Here is a 23,516-nt window from a genome sequence, read left to right as displayed (position 1 = left end):
CTGAAAATTTTTGTATGAAGGGAGATGCATGCCAACAAGGGGAATATGTTAATGGTGCTAGGATACAGCATTCATACCATACAGGATAGAGCAATCATGGGCACCTTTTTTGGTGTGGGCTACAGGATGGAGCAGGTGGGAGGACTGGAAGGGAGGGAGGCAGTCTGAGAGCAGATAACGGGGGGGGGGGGGGGAGTGATGCAATGTGATGCAGTGGCTAAAAAAGCCAATGGGATTTTGGCCTGCATAAATAGGAGTCTAGTGTCTAGATCCAGAGAAGTCCTGCTACCTCTCTATTCCGCCTTGGTCAGACCACACCTGGAATACTGTGTCCAATTCTGGGCACCACAATTGAAGGGAGTTGTCGACAAGCTGGAATGTATCCAGAGGAGGTCGACTAAAATGATCAAGGGTCTGGAGAACAAGGCCTTTGAGGAGTGGCTTAAAGAACTGGGCATGTTTAGCCTGCAGAAGAGAAGGCTGAGAGGAGACATGATGACCATGTATAAATATGTGAGGGGAAGTCATAGGGAGGAGGGAGCAAGCTTGTTTTCTGCTGCCTTGGAGACTTGAATGCGGAATAACGGCTTCAAACTACAGGAAAAGAGATTCCACCTGAACATAAGGAAGAACTTCCTCACTGTGAGGGCTGTTCAGCTGTGGAACTTTCTGCCTCAGAGTGTGGTGGAGGCTCCTTCTTTGGAGGCTTTTAAGCAGAGGCTGGATGGCCATCTGTCGGGGGTGCTTTGAATGCAATTTTCCTGCTTCTTGGCAGGGGGTTGGACTGGATGGCCCATGAGGCTCTTCTGACTCGATGATTCTATGATATTATATTGCTGGACCCTTAAAGGTAAGATGACAGCATTGCCTTCAAATACTGGCAGTCCCATCTTCCCAACCCAGCCCTAGAAGATTCTCTGTACTTAATTTGTCAGGGTAGAAGGCCAGATGGCAGGTTATTGGCATGTTAATTTGGGAACACAAATGGAGCCTCAGTCAGGTTTTTTTCAGTTAGTGCCAATCAACTCTTATTTTTCAATAATTTCACATCAGGATTATGAAACTATCTGGACACTCAGGTGGCTGGCTTTGCTCCTTCCTCACATTTTCCAGTCATGGAAGTTGAGAAAGGAGAAAAATGGACTCACAAGGTGCTAGCTGAATCCATTTTGCCCCTCCCTCAACTTTATCTGATTAGAAATGTGAAGGAAGGAACAAAGTCAACTGACTGCCCAGATGGCTTCACTCACCACATCTCACCCTGTTAGGGAAAAAGGTAATGAGTGGCATTGACTGACAAACGCCTGTCTGAGGCTCGATTTATGGACCACTGTGTTCCGAAATTTATCTGCCAACAATTTGCCATCTTGCCTTCTATCATGACAAGATACGTATAGGGAGTTCTTTGTTTAGAATAAAAGGAAAGGGCAAAGCAGACTTCTTGGATGGGGAAGGAGAGGAGGGATCAATTTCAGTGTCGTTTCTCAAGAACGTGACACATTGTGCTACTCCCTAACATCTTGGAGGGAGGAGACTTTTGGATGAGGAGAGGGGCCTCACCTCAACATGCCCAGGCTAGATGAGCTGTCCCAATGGGTCCCTCATCTCTGGAGGAAATCTGTTGTCTTCGTTCTTTGTCATGTGGTGCAATTAGATGGGAAGTCCTCCAAATGTTGTTGGATTGTAGCCCTCAGGAGGACTAACCTATAAAGAGTATTCTGAGAAATTCTGGGAGTTGCAGTTCAGCAATTTTGTGGAAACCTGCCTTATTCCCACCCCTTCCCTGTGAACACTTGGAGCACTCTACTGTAAATGCTTTCTAAAATAAAGAAATCACTGTATGTCAGCAAGGCACTTCCTGCTCCAAAGTGTACTTCTCTGAACTGAAAGCACACATAGCAGACCAAAAGATATCAGAGATAAAAGAACAGTTTATCACCACCTGCTGGTTGTGGGCCTGTATGTATAGTATGTATGTATAGTCATCAGAGCATATTTTGTTTGCTCCTTTCTGCCTGTGATGTGATGCTCTAATATTGGCTGATTTAACTCAGTGCTTTGGAGGCTACTTTTATGAAGAATGGCCAAAATTAGATGCCAACGCCATCCAAAGAGTGAGAAATGGTAGGACAATACTCTGGCTCCTGCAACATCATCCTAATATGACTTACTTTATGGCTGACTATAGTCATACTTCTTAAAAATTACCTACCAGCCAAAGATTTATTTTGCTTTCTTTTGCTTTGGGAAATTTTGTCATCATCTATGTACAGGTTGAATTATACGCACATTTTGTGTGGTTTCTGGCTCTAAACTGTTGAAAATCTCCTCAAATGTTTGTCAAAAGTGCACATCCTAAAGATTACTCTGTGTCAAGCATGGTAGATTGAAAGTAATGCCAGTTTCTCTTAAATGCATGGGTTTTTTAATGCTTGTGTGGGAAATGTAATTCATTCAGAGACTATCCTGCTCTCGGCTATTAAAGCAATTTGATTTTTCCTGAGTGGTATTGACAATCAATTAAGAGCTATTTCTGCATTTCTTCCACCTTTTAACATTGATGACAAGTAAGATTATTTTCTCTCCTATATATTTTCATTCTCATTTTGGTCAAAAGATATCGATCTGTCTCCTGGGTCTAGCCAGTATTCAGTCTTGTACAATTCCGCTTTCTACCAAAGTTAGGTTAGACAGGGGGCAATCCTTTACAACTGAGTTAAAATATTTCAAATATTAATATTCTATTTTTCAACCCCAATGGGCCCCTCCAAGGTAGCAAATATAAGTTTGAAAATAACACACAAAACAAGGAAAATGAAGGCAGACTGCGAGACCATGTATCAAACAGAATATTTATCAAACCAAAAGAGAAAGATAATATTATTCACAGTTTACAGTAAGAATTCTGAAATACTTGTTATGTTTGCAGGCTTAGAAATCTAAAATTGAATCCTGTGCCTGCTCACGTATGTCAGAGGAGATATGTAGAGCACTGTAATGTTGGAACAGTTTTAAACATTATTATATCTGTACGCAGTTAAACCAGTTGAATGGAATGGCAAAGAAGGCATCTGAATCTTCACCTTTAATTAACAACCAATTTTAATTTAGACTAAACTTGACTACAGGAAAGATAAAGGACATTTTTTTATTGAAGGAAGGGAAACAAGGATCAGAAAAAGGGGTCTCAATCCATCTAGTTATCTTGTGTTGGAAGAGGAAAGCTAAGAGCTGATGGTGACCTATCTTCGTGACCGCGTCGTCCCCTATGAACCCACCCGATCGCTGAGATCCTCCGGGGAGGCCCTTCTCTCACTTCCACCCGCCTCACAACTGCGTTTGGTGGGGACGAGAGAGGGCCTTCTCGGCTGTGGCTCCCCAACTGTGGAACTCCCTCCCCAGGGAGATTAGGTTGGCTCCCTCTCTACCTTTCTTCAGGAAACAACTGAAGACTTGGATGTTTCGACAGGCCTTTGGCGATACAGTCATTAATTAATCAGCCCCAGAGGGTTTTTAATTATCCTGTATTTATTACGATTTTACCATTTTAAATGTGTTTTAAATGCAATTTTTTATCCTGTATTTTTGTTTTAACTGATTTATTGTGTGATTTGTATTATGTCGCCTATGTTTTGTCCTATGTTGTTTGGGCCTCTGCCCCATGTAAGCCGCCCCGAGTCCCCGCGGGGAGATGGTGGCGGGGTATAAATAAAGTTTTTATTATTATTATTATTATTATTATTATTATTATTATTATTATTATTATTATTATTATGGTCAGAAATAATATATCTTCCATTTTGCTAGGACATGCATATTGGCTGGTGCTAACACTGAAAAAGAAAATGTATACATTTGTGTTGATGTTGTGCAATTAGGTTTTCTAGGGAAATGGATAAGGCTTTTTGAAAAATACTTTTTAAATGCCCCCAAAGAATGTGCATTGTTTGATCAAACTTTGGGGACAGCTTTAGATTTTTTTCCCTCTCTCTAACACACACTTTAGTGGGGAAATTAAGCATAATTGAGATTTTCTGAGCCCTTAAGAGCATAAACAGTTTCTCTTAATGAGGGGGAAAACATCTTCTAGTCTCATGTCACTAACAGAATGGCTTCTTTGTTTTGTATAGGGAAAAATTGTATCTATCTCATCCCATATGAAAAAAGCATAAGGTGAAGGAAGAAAGCTTGTGAAAACCCTATTGTCTAATTCATGGATATCAAAAATATAGGTAAGACATGAATAGAAATAGGAAAGAAAGCTGGGCTTTTGAACAGCCAGCTATCGTTTCTCATTTCAACTTGTCAATCAAAATTCATTGTAACTATTCAATAAAATTGTATAAATCCATTCAAATCTTATGTATTCTATCAGAACTTCAGTATCTCAGCTGACTGCCATTGACATAACATGTCCCGCTCAAGGTCTGTGCAGTTTTTAATAGGGGTGTGCATGATTTTGTTTTTGTGTACCGGATTCGGGTGGCTCGGTGGATTCAGTTGCCAAATCCATGAAATCAAGCCTGGAGTGGGGCAGCTGAAGCATTAGCCGGTACAGATCACAGCAACTGGATCTTTTTTGCTAATTGGGGATCAATGAGGCTGAGTGGCACTCTACTCGAGGTGGTGGCGTGTGGGTAGAGCAGCCTTGCAAATCAGGAAAGCTGCTCCTTCTCCTTTACTTTCTTCCTCGGCAGACTCCTCCATCCCTTCCTGAAGCCCCTCCCCGGTTGCGGCAAATGGGAACTCGCTTTGTGTGGTGCAAGCATTGAGGAGCCCCGTGCTCCCTCTCGGAGCATGATGAGAGTTGTGATTTTTCTCTCTGTGTGTTTTTAACTTTCTTTCTAAGCCAATCAGAGGCCTGGTTGACTGTTTCCATTCCACTTGGGACTTCAGTTCCCAGAACCCCTCTTGCAGTTTTTTAAATTAAAAAATGTTATGGTAAAAAAAAAAAAATTCCAAAAAATTAGTGGATTGGTGAAAGGTTCTGAAACTGTTGCATACATGCTGGATCAATTCTTGATCCTAATTAGGATTCCAGAAGACACTGGGCACTAAGTAACTTCTGCACCGCTGGAGATTTCAATGAGGTGAAGGATTGCTAAATCTAAAGAATTATTCTTGTGCATGACACTCAGAAAAACCAAGGCATATTTTTTTCTGGAGGAGCAAGGGCCAGCATCAAAAGGAAAAAAAAATTATATTCCTTCTCACCCTGATAGTGTGCATGCCCAATATGAATAATCTTGAACATACCCAAGCTCATCTGATTTTTTAAGTTAATTGAGGTTTGGTCTGACTTTTCACTTGGGTAGGCGACTTCAAGTCATACTATAGAACTTTAGGGAAAATCTTGTATGGAAACTCCAAAGATAAGGATCATTGTCAAAGATGATATTACTTGGCTATGTGGACTGAGGACTGATTTTGTATAAGGCAGCTTCCTATGATCCTATGGGTAGGTGGAGTTAGTCTTGAGGCTGCAGTTTGATAATTGTTATGCGAGAGTCTTCAGAGGCAGAACATGGGAGGTTACATAGATCTGAACCTGTTAGCAAAGAGCCATTCTTCTTTCTTTCCACTCTAGGTCAAAAGATAATGCTATAGGCCTGAACATATGTCTTTTTATCTCAACATGCAGTAGTAAGAAAGGACAACGGGAGTATGGGAGTTACTTGGTAATTGCGCAAAGGGAACATGAATCTGTGTCGAAAAGTCTACTTTGAACAGGAGTGGCATATGTTCAGGCAGGTGCGTGCCTTCTTTAGACCAACAAAGCCTTACATAGCAAACACATTTATTGTATATTTTTGTAATTACCACTTCAAGAAGGACCTAACTTACCTTCCAGGGATAGTCCAGTTTAATCCTCAACTGTCTCATTGTTTCAGCTGTTTTCAATTTCTCTCACCTACTTCTTCTTTTCACCATTCCTCCTCAGATTACCCCTATTGGTGCAAACTGAGATACCAGCTGTTAGGAATTGTTTGAGTTGTGGGAGCTGAAGTCCAAAACACCTGGAAGGCCAAAGTTTGCCCATGCCTGATCTACACTGTAGAATAATAGCAGTTTCCCACTATGGCTCCATCCTATTGAATCTTGGTATTTGCAGATTGTTGTGGCACCAGAACTCTCTGACAGAGAAGAGTGAATATCTCACAAAACTACAAATTCCAAAATCCTATAGCACGAAACCATGATAGTTTATGTGATGTCAAACTGTAATACTTCTGTAGTATATATATGCAAACTGAGTTCTCAGTTCTCATCTAGGAAATGCTGGAGGATGCCCTAGCAAAATACTTCCTGTAGAGAAAGATCCACTAGTTGTATCTACTTTCTGCTGTGTTCTCAGTGGCATTTCTTCCCAATTACTAAAGTTGTTGGCTCCATATGCAACACTTGCCACAGATTCCTTGATGTTTACAAATTAAACTGCTCCACATGGTACATTATTTCAGTGACACCAGGGAGTCAAGAAATGCAGATGAATGCAGAGGGCTCAAGCAAGGATTAAATAAGTCATGTTTTATAGTATCAGAGCAGACCCACAAATGACTCAGGACAGATTTCAACTTAAGTAAGATTAATGAATGTAAACAAATGAGCAATGACTTTTCTTTTAAAAACTGACCACTAAATCATACTAAATTACACATGCACACACAGACACCAAGACACAAATTAATCATAAGGGCAACAAATCATTCTTGGCATTCAACCATGCTCTTTTAAACTGTCATGTTTCTATACTCCTAGGACATACTAAAGTATATGTTCAGTGATATGTTCAATATTTTGACAAGGAAAGATAAAAAAAGAAGGATTGGCTACTCTTTTTAGCTACTCTTTCAAGTACTACTGAAAGATTTATAGATATGCCCTTTTTACCTCCCAGTGTGTCAGACCTTTCAATCTCATCAGTGCCTCCTGAGGACCAGGCATGAGTTCAACTAATTCTGTGCACAATAGAATCAAATGGGTTGGTCATAGCATAGCAAGAGAAAGGAAGGAAGAGGGAAGGATATGGCAAATAAGCAAATGAGAGAGAGAGAGGGAGAGGGAGAGAGAGAGAGAGAGAGAGAGAGAAGGGTGATCCCCAATATGGTTCCATGTTGAAATCACATGCCCCCCTTTTTGGTTTTTTTTTTGTCCTCTCCTATCTCACCACTAGGGGTCATGGTGTCACATGGGTTAAACAGCTAAGCTGCAGAATTTGCTGACTGGAAGGTTGGTGGTTCAGATCCACAAGACGGGGTGAGTTCCTGTTGTTAGCCCCAGCTTCTGCCAACCTAGCAGTTCGAAAACATGCAAATGTGAGTAGATCAATAGGTACCACTTCAGCGGGAAGGTAACAGTGCTCCATGCAGTCATGCTGGTCACATAATCTAGGAGGCGTCTACAGACAACACCAGCTCTTTGACTTAGAAATGGAGATTAGCACCACCCCGAGTCGGACATGACTAGACTCAGTGTCAAGGGGAAACCTTTACCTTTACTATCTCACCACTACAGCAGGAACAAATCAATTTGGAAATATTATATTTTGAACTACAACCCCCAAATCAGCATGGTCACTGGCTATCCTGGCTGGGTAGGTTTGGGAGTGCTAGTTGACAAAGTAAATTTCCAATGCTCTAGAATAGACTCAAGAGGGATCACTGTACTACTATATAAATTTGGGACCTGGAAGAGAACTGGGAAAGTATATGAGACACGTTGGGTGGGATGGTGAAATTATTTATTTTCATACCTTCTTATTGGAAGCCCTAATGCTAAGAAGGGGCAGGTGTGGGGCTCATGCAGATTTCCAAATGTTGGGCTGCAACTTCCAAAAGTCTGCTACATTGGCTCAAAAGGAACTCCCACCCCTGCTGTAGACCAAGCTTCTTCCAACTAACTACACATTATATTTATACCCTTTCAAGAGGCATTGGGGATGAGGGTTAAAAGTGAGGAGTGAAAAAAAACCATATGTAAGATTAAGTTATGAAATGCTTCAGAGATTCTGATTGGCTCCATCTCTATATATAAAAGAGTGATGGCATCAGGGCAGCGGACAAAACAACAAAACTACAGGCCCCCCAACCTCGAAATTTGACAACACAACCCATCACGGCTCTAGGTTGATACAACAAAAAGAAAAGAAAAATAAAGTCTTAATTACAGGGAGAGGAATAATAGTTTTTATCCAATTGTTGCCAGTTTGAAAGCTAAGCTCTGCCCACTTGGTCTCCTAGCAACCTACTCAGCCCAGGGGACAGGCACACTTAGGCCTCACTTAGGCCTTTTCCACAGATTATCAGATTTTAACTAGATTATATGGCAGTGTAGACTCAAGGCCCTTCCACACAGCTATATAACCCATTTAGAATCTTATATTATCTGCTTTGAACTGGATTATCTTGACTCCACACTGCCATATAATCCACTCCAGTGTGCATTGTATACAGCTGTGTAGAAGGGGCCTCATATAATCCAGTTCTAAGCAGATAATATAAGATTTTAAATATACAGTAGAGTCTCACTTATCCAACATAAACAGGCCAGCAGAACGTTGGATAAGTGAATATGTTGGATAATAAGAAGAGATTCAGGAAAAGCCAATTAAACATCAAATTAGGTCATCATTATACAAATTAAGCACCAAAACATCATGTTATACAACAAATTTGACAGAAAAAGTAGTTACATGCACAGTAATGCTATGTAGTAACTACTGTATTTACAAATTTACCACCAAATATCACAATGAATTTAAAACACTGACTACAAAACATTGACTACTAAAAGGCAGACTGCGTTGGATAATCCAGAACATTGGATAAGCGAATGTTGGATAAGTGAGATTCTACTGTAATATGAAATAATTACTGTGATAGAATAATACAGAACAATATAATCTCTAAAACCAGGACAGTAAATAAAGAGCAACACTCTGAAAGCAGGAAATTGGAAATTCCACAAAGGAAACAATCAGGGCCAGCTAACATCTCCCAAGAAACGATTCTTCCAGAAAAGAAGCTGAGAAGGGAGTGAACCAGTGTGTATTACCAAAGTCATTATTACAGTAGAGTCTCACTTATCCAAGCCTCGCTTATCCAAGCTTCTGGATTATCCAAGCCATTTTTGTAGTCAATGTTTTCAATATATCGTGATATTTTGGTGCTAAATTTGTAAATACAGTAATTTCAACATAACATTCCTGCGCATTGAACTACTTTTTCTGTCAAATTTGTTGTATAACATGATGTTTTGGTGCTTAATTTGTAAAATCATAACATAATTTGATGTTTAATAGCCTTTTCCTTAATCCCTCCTTATTATCCAAGATATTCGCTTATCCAAGCTTCTGCCGGCCCGTTTAGCTTGGATAAGTGAGACTCTACTGTACTATTATTATTATTATTATTATTATTATTATTATTATTATTATTATTATTATTGTGTTGCTGTGAACTGTGAAAATGAATACAATCTGGCTCCAAGTATTCAAAAACACTAAAATCTGAATATATATAAAATTACTGTGGTATAATAAAACAGAACAATACAATCTCTAAAATCAGAACACTAAATAAAGAACAACACTTTGAAAACAGGGGGATTCCACACAGGAAACAATCAGGGCCAGCTAACACCTCCCAACAAAAAATTCACTCAGGGAGGAAACAGCTAGGCTTTAAAGCTGCAAGGCCATTACATGCTAATCATTTTCCCTAATTGCAGCATTCATACTTGCCTCCATCAGACAAAAAAAAAATCAGAAATATTGTATATTCACAACCTTTAGGAAATAATATCCTGATTGCGCAGCATGTTAAAGCGCTGAGCTACTGAATTTCTGGACTGAAAGGCCACAGGTTTGAATTGGGGGTGCGGAGAGAGCCCCCACTGTTAGCCCCAGCTTCTGCCAACCCAGAAGTTCAAAAACATGCAAATGAGAGTAGATGAATAGGTATTGCTCCAGTGAGAAGGTAATGGCGCTCCATGCAGTCATGCCGGCCACATGACCTTGGAGGAGTCTACGGACAATGCCGGCTCTTCGGCTTAGAAATGGAGATGAGCAACAACCCCCAGAGTCAGACACGACTATGTCAGGAGAAAACCTTTACCTTAACTACCACCAATTCCTCAATACTTTATTTCTCATACCACCATACTTCGCCACAGCAACACGTGGCCGGGCACAGCTAGTATCGCTATAGAACTTCAATACAGATGTGAACCCAAGTCCAATGTTTTACATGGCACTGGCTCTCAAACATACATATTGGTTGTGTGGCAGCAACCAATTAGAAAAGTTTCTCCCAAAGTGGGGGGCATTGCCCCCTGGGGGGCTCTAGAATGATCTAGGGGCAGGTAGTAGCTTGAGTTACAATTGAATAAAAATTAGGGGGCAGAGAAAACATGAAGAAAGAAAGAAGAAAGAGAAGAAAATCAGAAAAAAAGTTTCATCTGTTGTGTAACATAGAGTTAAAGGAATAGTGATCACTTAACTTTCTAAATGAACAAAAAATTGGAAGTTATAACCGAGCAATGGTGAAGTCCACCAATAGGTCTTAAGACGCAAGTGTTGGTAGGTAAGTGTGCCACTCATTGTTGTGAAGTCCAACATGCATCAGAAGGAATATGTGCATGTAATACCTTGTTTACAAGATGATACTAAAAATAAAAGATATGTATGGAATCTAATTTTATTATTTCTGAATTGTATGACAGGCAGTTAACAATACTGCAAGTGCTATAAGTATTTAGCATTTTAATTTTGCTGACAAAAATAGAGCTGAACAGCAATAAACTGATAGCAGCATACTAGGTTCATTTAGGATTATGTTTAATACTATTAATAATTTTTATTTTAATATTATCTTCATTATCTAAACTTCCTGTGTGTGATGCGAATGTCACTATGGTTGATGTTAATAAGTAATATTTTAATTTCAAGCTTCAAGGTGTCTTATTTACAACATCTTTCTTTACCACGTTGTAAGATGTAGGCAGAAATAGATACATAAAAGAATGCAAATTTGACACTGCATCTTTCTGTTTGTTCACTTTAAGAAGGTAAATTTCCAGGAAATTGTGACACTAATAGTGATTCTTTAACTGGGTTTACCACCAGAATTCCGTCATTATTTCAAATCGATATGTGAAATTAAGTTAGCTCCCATGTATTTTAGTCTGATTGCCTCTGTATCTTCTCATTGGTTCCTCAGGAGCAAAACTTCTTGTTTGAAAGGTATATATTATGTCATTTTTTTGAGGGATAGTCCCTGTCCCTCATCATCTATCACAGGGGTGAGAATCATGCATCTCACAACCCACATGAATATATTCCAAAGCTTTGCTCAGGCTTCCTAAAAGGAGATTCCTAAATTTACATTGATAATGGCTTACTGTGAAACACCTACACAAGTACCTTATTATCTAAAATGAATATTAATTCACATACGCAGAGATTATTTTCACTTTCAGTGTATTTACTCATAGATTATCGGAAAGTTATATTTTGGCCAGGCTGGCTGAAGAATTCTGGAAGCTGTAGCCCAAAAAGTAATGTTTCTTACACTTCCTTATCAATCAGGAAAAAGCTTCAAATTTCAGAGTTTAAAATCTAAAGAGGAATCAAAGGTATAATATTCAGCTGCAAGGTATAGGTTTTCAAGACCCAAATGTAGTTTTGGTGGTCAAAACACATATGGTAACTTTTTGTGACCTCCAGGTATCTGTATCACAGTTGCAAGTCCAGTGATGGTCTCTTTGATCTTATTTTATCATTCTTGTTTTCTGAGCAAAGCCTGTGATTTAATCAATATCTTTGTGCCAGAGAGAGCTTCCTCTTTCTTCAAGAAAAAAAAAGATATGAAAGAAAAGGAAAGAATGGATGCATTGTAGAAAATGAGATACAGGTGTATTGAAAACAATTTTACTGTTCTGAACTTTAATCCCCACAAGCTACTCAACATTTGTATAGTTCAATAAATCATTGTGGTACAGTTATGGTTTTGGGATGTACATGGGATCCTCTTTACCAAGAATACTCTGCCTAAGGATGCATCTATACCAGGGGTGTCAAATTCATTTTTACTGAGGGCCACATTGTCATTATGGTTAAATAATAATAATAATAATAATAATAATAATAATAATAATAATAATAATATATTTATACCCCGCTCCATCTCCCGAAGGACTCAGGGCAAGTTTACACTGGGACAAAACAGTATTATATCAATAAAAACAGTCAAAGGGTTGTTTATTTACAACATTTATATCCCGCCCTTCTCACCCGAAGGGACTCAGCTGTTTACAGCTGTAAGACTGTATAAATGTAGTGATGTTGCCCTGGCACAGTCTTGTAAGTAGCAGAAAATGACATGGTGGGATGGATTCTTCCCTCAGGCCTTGCATTTTACATGTATGATCTACTGTTGAATTAATGCACAGTTTGACATCACATTAACTGCCATGTCTCAATGCTATAGAATCCTAGTGTTTGTAATGTGGTGAAGCACCAACACTCTTTGGTTGAGAAGGCTAAAGAAAGCCATGATTCCATAGCATTGAGCCGTGATAGTTAAAGTGTCTTCAAATTGCATTAATTCTGCACACTAGATGTACTCTTTAGATGATCAGAAAATAGTTTGAAAGTATTCTTTGTTTGAGTGACTGTCTTCTCTAAACCTACAGATACAAAACTGAATGACAGTAGGAGAGTAGAGGCTTTGAAACTTCCCACTGACTCTTGTGACCTCATCAGAGGGGCTTTTTCCTCATATTAGTGCACTGATGCAGGACTACTTCCTGGCAGCATGTCAGCAGTGCACTAAGAGGGAGCCCCGAGGATATAGCGACTACCTGTATCATCACTAAAGAAGCTGGGGACAACATGGGATGAAGCTGGGGACAGCAAGGACACGCTGTGGAATGGCAGCCCACGACCAACAACAGTAAGGGGGCGAAGCTGGGTGCTACCTCATGGTTTCCCCTGCTATCCCCCACTGCTCCCGGGTTTCCGGACCTCCATGTGATGAGGTCCTTAACATCCAGACTGAAGACTAAGCAGACAAACAAATCACCTGATTACAATGTTCCCCAGTCTCTACAAATGTGAATATAATCTTTTATTATTAAATTAATTATTCAACACTGAATGAGCAGAAGAGGATGAGAGTATGTCTAGCCTCAAGGTCTGTGTGCTCACACCAAATGTACAGGCTCCTCATGCACTTGGGAAATATGTTGGATCAGGGGCTAAATTATGTGGACAGATAATGGTTTCAGATTATGTTTATTTAGTTTTAACTATATATAAAGTGTTGAATGTATTTTAATCTGCAATGTGTTCTATGATGGTCTAACGGCTTTATTATGTTTCAATTGTTATTTTTAAATTATGCATACTCCTTTTATCCAAATGCACCTTGTATGTTTTATACCTTGTTGTTAGCTGCTTTGAATCCCTGATGGGGAAGAAAAGTGGGATATAAATTAATAAATAATAATAATATGTGGGAACCTGCCATGCCTTACCAAGAAGGATATCCAGGTGGATGGGCCCCAGCATGAGGAATCAGAGCAGGAAGGTGAGGCAAAGCCTGGGCCTTCCAACAGAAATCCAGTTCCCATTCAGGAGGGGAATTGAAACATTGGGCTTCTCCAGCTTCTGAAGAGACACCAGCAAAAAAGACATTTGAAAAAAAAACAAAAACAAAACAAAATACAAACCTCAAGCAGATCTTGAAATGGAAGAATCCTAACCAGCATCAGGGGCATTATCACAGCCAATTGAGTATAACCATGTCTGAAACTTGGAATTCTTAGATTCAGTATCTTCCATTCCTGGCTATTCTGTTTTCAGTGCTTCTGAATTCCTGATTCCTAGAGTCCTTTGGCTACTTTAGCAATCTGGTTTATTCCTCTTTGTCTTGTTCATTGGTTATTTCTCTGACTGCTACCTAGTGGCAAGACACTTAACATGCTTCATGATAGGGGACAAAGATTTTTCTTTTGATCTGAGGCAAAGGAGAAGATAGTGTTCTTTTCTACAAATAAATCAAATTGGTCATGGAGTTTTGTTCAAAACTCACAGTCGGACACTGATTTTCACTGGAACATCTTAAGGTGCTTGCCAATATTTCTGGGAAATGGTATATTTCTCTGGGTTGCCACACTGAGAAAGACATGTGACAGGAGAGATTTTTATTTTAGTTTCTGTGCTTTCAACCCCGGGCACTCATCTTCACTAGTTCCCAGATAGTGCTGGGTTCTCGGAGTCAAAACAAAGTGCATCTCATGTGCACAACATAATTTGCAAAAGAAAAAGGTGAAAATTAGAATACAAAGACTGAGCACATGTATGAGCTCCTTGTGCCCTTTGGTAGGCTGCCAGCATTAGGAGTTATTGCCATACTTATTTTAGAAACTCTGGCAGTAGCAATAGTGGGCCCGTAGGAAAAATATTCCTAAAGCAGTGGTTCTCAACCTGTAGGTCCTCAGATGCTTTGGCCTACAACTCCAAGAAATCCCAGACAGTTTACCAGCTGTTAGGATTTCTGGGAGTTGAAGGACAAAACATCTGGGCACACACAGGTTGAGAACCACTGCCCTAAAGGCTATAAACAACAAGGCTTCCCCAAGCCTTAGCTGTAGGTTCTGGACAAACGTGCCACATGCCATGTATGCAGTAGTAGAGCCATGTGAGAAATGAGCCCTAGCAGTGAATGTAACAAAACAGCTACTTGTTGTTTTGTGTCATCTGCTCAGCTAATGTAAAAAAATATTTCATTTTCTTCCTGCCTTGCAGTTAACTGGATTTTACATATATTCTTGGCCTATTTTCATTCAGTGGCCCCAGGCATAATTTTGCCACTTTTTGTTCTCCCTCCTTTGCCCGGTCCTTAGCTCTGGGTTTCATGGAATAATGTGTTGCTGAATGGCAACCCAAACTGTATCTGATGACAATCAGCTAGTTTAGAACAACACTGGATATCTGCAGGGGGTCCCACCCTTGGTTTATGGGCTGAAGGACAAGCCATGTCACATATTTATCTCTATTTGCCAATAGCTTGTGGGCTACTGCTGCTGTTTCCCAGTAAGTGCCAACTGAAGCATCTGCCTGACAGTAGCACACTGGCTTTGCTTTATGTTTACATGGTAACTCAGCTATCCTACACAAAGCCCATGCGTGTACAAATTGTGTACAGGTAAGCTATCCATGTGAAATCAGATCTGTGGAAATTGCAGGTTCACTGAGTTTCTCTAGAGAGCTTATGTGCATTCAGTAACTACATGTATATGTACTGCACAGAAAAGATAATATGTGAAGTTTAGGTGTGGCAAAGAGTCCACATGCAACAATCTGACCCTTCTAAAAATGGTCTATTCCACATTTTAGCTGATTGATCAAGACTGTAGTCTTTTCAAATGCTAATTCTTTCCCCCAGACAGGCATCAGAATAATGTCTATGTCCATAACAATCTGTCCTCAATTACAGCTTGTCCTTGGTAATACAGAGAGTATTGTTTTTATGACTAAGATATTATCTATGGAAACATTACAGCAAACATACTTGGTATAATTTATAATGCTTCTGGTGCCATTTTAGTGCATTGTATCATAGATAGTTTCTGACAGTCGTTAATGCAACCTTATACAACATGAATATAAATGCATTGTACATTAATGGCACTGTATTAGTAGTAACAAATAGCAGTCTTCAGGCGACTTAGGGTTTAAATGTGTAAAGCGTTTACCACATAGTTTACTACATAGATGATTTAATCAGCAGCTGACCACCAACTCCAAAAGCCGCTGAGCATTGCTGTAAGTGCTACCTAATAATGGATCTTCATGACTAGGGAAGAGAGAAGCACGTAGATTATGGCTGGGAATTGTTAGATTATAGCTGTCAACAGCTTCAACCAGGAGAGCCAATTGTGATGAATGATGGAAATTGCAGCCCATGGCATCTGGACTGAGAGACCTCCAAGTCATCCTATCATCAATAGTCATGTTCATCTCTTGCATACTCAGGGCCATGGGTATGGAACATGGTATTGCTCTTTTCCTACCATCTCCTACCTTAACAAACATTGTTGATTTTTTAACTGAGTCATGTTTTCTCATAATATGGTCAAAGTGCAAAAGTCTCAGTCTGGCTATTTTGAGAGTGTTTAGACTTGAAAGGTTCTAGAATCTATTTATTAGTGTTATGGAGTCAAGTGACTCATCTGTCATAGTGGGCCCATTTGGCAAGAGGGATGATCTATTTTTGAGCTTTCTTTGCATTCCTAGCTCTACCATTTCATTTATTTGTTATAATGGAATTTTGAGATAAGATATTGTGATGGCTTCTGGGCTTTGAAGATTAAAAGAGGGGATTAAACAGAAGTATGGCTGGCTGAACTATCATTCTATATCAGTGATTCCCAAAGTGGGTGCTACCGCCCCCTGGTGGGTGCTGGAGCGACCCAGGGGGCGGTGATGGCACCTATTAGGACACGGGAGTGGGGCCAGAGGAGAGAAGGGGCGGGGCCTCTTCCCAAGTGCCGGAGACAGGGCTGAGCACCTGAGGCGCCTGTTAGGACACAAAGGGGGTGGAGCTAGAGGAGTGGGCATGGCTTCTTCCCAAGAGCCCGAGACAGGGCTGAGAATCTATACCTCTCCTGAGGCGCTTGTTGGGAGACAGAGGGCAAAACTAGGGAAGGGGGCGAGGTGGAGCCTCCTTCCAAGAGCCCGAGACAGGGCTGAGCCTCTATACCTCTCCTGAGAGGCCTTTTAGGACTAAAGGACGGGGCTAGGGGTTGGGGGCAGGGCCTCTTCCCAAGACCACGAGACAGGGCTGATACATCCCCTGAGGCACTTGTTAGAACACAGGGGTGGGGTATAGAGGTTCAGCCCCATCAGGCACTTGGGAAGAGGCCCTTCCCCTCCTTTAGCCCCGCCTCCTCTGTTCTGGCAGGCACCGCAGGAGAGGGATAGAAGCTCAGCCCTGACTCAGAGCTCGTAACTCCGCCCATCCCAGTCCTGGCTGCCCATTTGTGGCCCCGCTCACCTCCCCTTGCAGCGCTGCATCTTGGACTAGGGGAGAGGCTCAGCCCTGCCCGCTTGAACAGGAGCCATGCCCACCCTTCTAAGCCATGCCCCCCTTTCCAGGAGGCACTGAGTCATATTTTTTCTGGAAAGGGGGAGGCAGGCTAAATAAGTTTGGGAGCCACTGTACTATATGGTCTAGTGCCTGTACTAGCTCAGAAATCTGGAAAGTCATACTCCAAGAAGGTATATTTTCCATACTACTAAATAGCATGAAACAAACTGTGAACTCTATGCAAATAATCCACACAGCACTGAATACCAGTTTCTAGCATAAAAGAAATGAGAACAGAAGAGGCAAATGTTTGCTACCTTCCAGGAAGCATCTGGATGACCAGTACTGGAAATGGGATATTGATCTAGCTACAGTTAGTCCTTTCCAAATGGAGAAGACTGAATCTGAGAGTGAGGGACCCATGCTCAAATGATTACTACAATCCTAGCATTGACCAATAGGAATCTCACAACATAGATCCCCGCCATGACCAAAGGGCTAAAAATATACCTGAGCCCCAATTCTAACTTTCTTATGGACTACAAGACTCACTTTCTCCTAGAGCGGTGTCAGAACTTTTAATTGCCCAAGGACTATAACTTTAAGGAACAAAGTAACCGAGTTTTCATCTGAGCATTAAAAATGACTTGGATTTTTATTTATTCTTTCTTTATTTCTGTTTGTGTGGGGTTGTTCATGTACTCCATCCCCCAGGTAGAAGTGAGATCGATGGGGTTGGGGTTCAGCATCTTCACATCTCCCCTACCATTTGCCTCTTTGTATTTACATATTTCTCTCATTGTGGAAGCCATACTTAAGGGACTACATAGTTACATTTGGCCAATAAGGGCCATTGCTTTTAGCAGATTTGGGGGTGGGGGAACCAGAAAGAAGAACCACATGCCTATTAGTGGGCAAGTGCGATTAGGTAGTTATGTTTTAAAACCTCTTTCTCTGTTTTTAAATAGAAGCTGTATGGCCATCTGATGGGAATGCTTTGATGGTGTATTCCTGGATGGCAGGGGGTTCGACTGGGTTTCTTTTAACCCTATGATTCTATGAGGCTGTTCTAGAAATGAATACAAAGTGGCATAGTTAAGCTTTGGAGAAATGCTGCTCTAAAAAAATCTAAGAAAAAAGCTACTTATCTCTGTATTGGGGGCAGGGGGTATGCTTCCTTAACCACAAGCTATTGATAGCTTTTATGGTGGAGCATCTGTTGACAGCTTCTGTGGTAGAGCTTTTGTGCTGGAGAACGTGTGGCCCTCTCTGGCCAAAGGTTCTACACTGATGGATTCAACCATCCACATTATGAAAATACTGCACTGCCCCCAAAACACAAACCTTGATTTTGTCACTTTATATAAAGCATGATATTTTACTGCACCACTGTATATAAATAGGACATGAGTCCCTATGACTTCCCCTCACATATTTGTATATCGCTATCATGTCTCCACTCAGCCTTCTCTTCTGCAGGCTAAACATGCCCAGTTCTTTAAGCCGCTCCTCATAGGGCTTGTTCTTCAGACCCTTGATCATTTTAGTCGCCCTCCTCTGGACGCTTTCCAGCTTGTCAACATCTCCCTTCAATTGCGGTGCCCAGAATTGGACACAGTATTCCAGGTGTGGTCTGACCAAGGCAGAATAGAGGGGTAGCATGACTTCCCTGGATCTAGACACTATAGTCCTATTTATTTAGGCCAAAATCCCATTGGCTTTTTTAGCTGCTGCATCACATAGAATCATAGAATAGTAGAGTTGGAAGAGACCTCATGGGCCATCTAGTCCAACCCCCCGCTAAGAAGCAGGAAATCGCATTCAAAGCACCCCCGACAGATGGCCATCCAGCCTCTGCTTAAAAGCTTCCAAAGAAGGAGCCTCCACCACAGTCTGGGGGAGAGAGTTCCACTGCCGAACAGCCCTCACAGTGAGGAAGTTCTTCCTGATGTTCAGGTGGAATCTCCTTTCCTGTAGTTTGAAATCTCCTTTCCTGTAGCTCATGCTTAACTTGTTGTCCACAAGGACTCCAAGATCTTTTTCATATGTACTGCTGTCGAACCAGACGTCCCCCATTCTGTATCTTTGCATTTCGTTTTTTTCTGCTTAAGTGAAGTATCTTGCATTTGTCCCTGTTGAACTTCATTTTGTTAGTTTCGACCCATCTCTCTAATCTGTCAGGATCGTTTTGAATTCTGCTCCTGTCTTCTGGATTTGAAAATGATTTTCAAATAGAGTTCACAGTCACACAATGAACCATCACTGGCAAAATTCCCACAACAGAGCTCCATTCTCATCATGTAAATGCAGTAAGAAAACTGATCACCAGAACTTTGACATCTCAGTGTTCCCTCTTCTGGTAGCTAAGATCTAACAGGGCTACAATGAGCCTGATATTTGGTGAATGGTCTTCAATGTTTGCCTATTTTCCACACCTGCCTTCCCTGTCTTTTCTTCTCTTCTAGTACTAAGATGTGAGAATTGGTATGTTGCCAGCCTGTGAATGGTAAAGTGCAAGTTAATGGAGCTCTGAGATTGAGGTAATTCACATGAATTAGAAATAATACACTAAAGCATTGCAAGTTCAACACAAAAATCATATCTAAAATACTCCATGCAGAGATCAGGGCATGCTAAATCAAACTTCTATAAGATCTTGGGAAATAGCTTGAAATGCCAATATGAAATACATTACATGCCAAGGCCAAGAAACAAGAGATTGGGGTGTAGGGCACATCTATCATTTCTCTTTTCTTATTTTTGTGTTCTTCAATTGAGATATATTTCTGTCAACATAGTATTTCGGTATTTGCTGAAAGTTTCAAATCATAAAGTCTCAGCAAGTAATGAGAATTTCATGTTATTTTACAGCTACTTCCCTGAACATGAACACAATTCCTGTCAGAGACAGGCACCTTACTGAAATTCAAACTTGTATGATGCGTTCTCCAATTTTAGAATTATTGTAGTTCTTCCTTGTAACTAGGATGTGTATGACTCTGTGTGTATAAAGCAACTAGCAGAAGATTATTTATAACCTGATATTTTTAGGAGAGCTGTCTAATTTACAGTGTTCATACTGTCTGACAAAAATCATATGGCTTGATGTTTCACAGCTTGATTCCACTTTCTGAAGAGGATTCTGAAGGCAGCAAGTACATATAATTCTCCAGTAGATCACTTGACTCTGTCCCAGTATCATTATCTGAAGTCCATGATGATACCCAAGGTCCTTGCATTTCCTCTTTCATTGCAGTAACGGAAATGTTCAGCATAATTAATGAAAGAGCAGTGAAGGTTTGTGCCTGTGAAACAAACCCATCTTACTGCATCTGCACTCTACATATCTTCCAAATTTTGCTCCTGTGCATCTGAAGACATATGCATGAACATCTCCTCCATGTGAGTAAGGGCCCTAGCAGATTATGATCTTTGCTTGCCTTTGCGGAGGAAAGAGAGGGCCAGTGGAGTGAATCCGTTGCCTCATGCACAGCTCCTTCTTGGTGAAGCTTCTTCCATGACATGTGCAAAGCATCACTTTTCTGAGAAAGATCTGTTCTGGCTCCATTGGAGCTTTCCATGTTGTGAGGGAAGTATCCAAGAACGCTTCCACCCAGGTTGGGGGTGGGCCTCTGACAGAAGTTACACAACATCATGTAATGGCCAGTATGGAGCTCCGTCCCCAAAACAATCTGGAAGCATTCTAGGATGCTGAATTTGGTGAGTGTGATGAGGTTGTATGTTTTCTGCACCATGCTGGATATGTGGCTATCTGAGTGACCACATGCATTAGATTGGACAGAAGATGTCCCAAGAAAGTACCCCTATACTTCTGCATCACATGCTTGGACAATGTGTGTTCTTGCAATACTTCTGAATCACATTCAAAAAGATGGGAAATACTTGAGATGTAAACAATTCCTTGTTTCATTTTTGCATGTGAGACAGTGACTGTCAACCCATGTCCCTGGGATTCCTGAGCCTGGGATACATGGAATGGCAATGGGAACAGCTGTGGCTGGTTCTGTTCTGAAACCAACACAACTATTCAGAGGCACCTGAAGTCAATTAACACCATTAATGTGTTTTGTTAATGTGGGACAAAGGTGCTTTGATGTGGCCCTGCATTACCCTAAATCAATTCTGTGCAGTATTTGACAACCAGAGAACTGATCTGGCCCCACACAGACCTAAATGATCAGTGTAGATGTGCCCAGTGTCTCATTATATCAAATTATGCTTTCTTGTCAAGCAAGTTAAAACTATGGGTATACTTTCCATCAGGGCCGTAGCCAGAAAAAAATTTCGGGAGGGGTTTTGAAAATTTCGGGGGGGGGGGGGGGGGTTGAACCCCTAGCACACACCTCTCCCCGCTACAAACCTGTCAATATCTGCTTGAAATAGTGCCTGGAGGGACTCTTAATGTTTTGTGTCTCATAGACTTAGCATGGGGATTTGGTTAACCAGTTAAAATTCATGAGTAAACCAAGTTTTTTTTATAACCTGAAAAATTTCGGGGGGGGGGGGGTTGAACCTCGCTACAGGCCTGCTTTCCATACATCTCTAGGTAGGATACGACCTGCACAATTTTTGGTGACTTCTAACACTATTTTAAAATTAGAGGAGTACAGCTGTCCTTTTTAAGCCACTACCCAAATACTACCTGAAAATACTTATCCCAATGATATCATTAGAGGCACAAGGTGTTATTCTGTTCACAGGTTCCCTTAATGTGAAGCTATAGAGCCAGCTTGTCATTTTAACAATAGACAGTTCATTGGGTTGCTAGACAGATAAAATATGACTGCATGGAATCAAGGGGCAACAGCTGTAGTTATTGTCTGGGGAAAGAAAAACATGTTACGAGCTTGGTCACCTCCCAGCAAACCATAATAACAAAGCAGCATTTATCAGAGTATGTTGATTTTATTCCATTATGAAGGACTCACTGTAATGAAATATTTACGTGGCATTTTTATTTCACTAATAATGAATGGCACATAAATAGAGACATGGTTCCATTCTTTAAAACCTCTCAGGCAGAAAAGCAGTGTGAGGCTTTGATTTTTCTGTGCGGTGTTAATGGTCACACCAGCAGTCCTTTGAAGATAGCAATGCCAACTTTTGGAACAACAACAAAAACACTAGTACCTGGGCAGAGTCTTGGGGTGGAGCCCTCTGAATCTAGAAAAAGAGGTGAACAGAGGAATAAGATTTAGGAGGAGTGTGTGTATGTATGTGTGAGAGAGACAGCTGGCAGAAAGCCAGTGTGGTATAATGACAAAAGTGTGACTTGGAAGATCCATTTCAAGGGTGCACCGAGATATAAGTTCACTGCTTGATCTTGGGGCAGTCAATCTCCTGACCTGACCTACTTAACAGGGAGGTTGGTATGATAGCATTGAGATGAAGGGTCATGCATACCACCTTCTGCTCAGTGGGGAAATGTGAGATATAAATGGAGCTAATAAAATAACTGTGGCTTTGCTGCCAGCTTTGCTAGAAACAAACTCGATAGCAAATAACTCCCCCTGCTGCCAGTTAGTACTAGGCCATCTCAAATGGTAGGCATGCTATATGTAGTTTTGAATTTAATAAACTACCCATCATTCACAAGGGTTTCCAGGGCACTACAGGATATACTATGAAAATATACATTATACAATGATTGTTACATTATAAAATTGGATGACTAAACACTGACTCCTACTCAAATGGCATGAAAATGCCAGCATTGCTTTATATAGCACAAGGAAGCCTGGATAGAAAGATAAAGAGTTTTATGACATCCTGCCATATTTTCTTTAAAAGAAAATTAACTCTACCAACTCATAAAATTAGGATGTCAGTACACATGCTGTAGCAATTTTAGGAGAACGCTTCTAATTAATATCTTTTAGAAATGTAAATTATTGTCATCTCTTAGGAGTGTTAATAAGTTAACAAATACTTTAATATTGTGTTTGTGTGTCAATGTTCACATAGAAGCATAACCTATGTTCACATAGCCATTCCATAAAGAATAGCTCAATATGCAAAGTCACCAAGTGATAATTCAGGTTTGCCTGGTGATTTCAGTCCATCAGACTGGGACATGGAAGGGATCCCATGATTCATTTCAGGGCATAACCTAGTTATGTCAATCTTGTCACAGTCCAGTTTGGATTGATTCAGACCTTTTCTAATCTGGACTCAGTGAAATCCAGAAGCTCATTTTCGTATTAACATACACAGGAAAATGAAACAATTATAAAATTGGCTTCAGCATGCCTCTCTCACTGAGGCTTAAAGACATTACCTACTGAATTAATCTAGACATACTTCCAAGTGAAAAAAATAGTATTAATGTATAAAATCCAACAATTTATGATGTCTTGAGACATTTCCTTCCATATCTATGGAAATGCACAGGGGAAGAGTAGG

General features: G+C 40.6%; 1 protein-coding gene and 1 long non-coding RNA gene across 2 annotated transcripts in view; both read right to left on the bottom strand.

The window, feature by feature from the left end:
- olfm3 (olfactomedin 3) overlaps window positions 1-23,516 on the bottom strand; it is a 207,481-nt gene that overhangs the window by 137,676 nt on the left and 46,289 nt on the right. The window lies entirely within an intron of this gene.
- LOC134298295 (uncharacterized) overlaps window positions 1-23,516 on the bottom strand; it is a 49,623-nt gene that overhangs the window by 19,241 nt on the left and 6,866 nt on the right. The window contains exon 2 of the long non-coding RNA XR_010005303.1: window positions 1-23,516. This exon is cut by the window's left edge and continues 19,241 nt beyond it. This is a non-coding gene — a long non-coding RNA (uncharacterized LOC134298295).

The sequence above is a fragment of the Anolis carolinensis genome, chromosome 4 (assembly GCF_035594765.1).
Source record: "Anolis carolinensis isolate JA03-04 chromosome 4, rAnoCar3.1.pri, whole genome shotgun sequence".
Lineage (NCBI taxonomy): Eukaryota > Metazoa > Chordata > Lepidosauria > Squamata > Dactyloidae > Anolis > Anolis carolinensis.
This window is presented reverse-complemented; position numbering and strand designations above follow the sequence as displayed.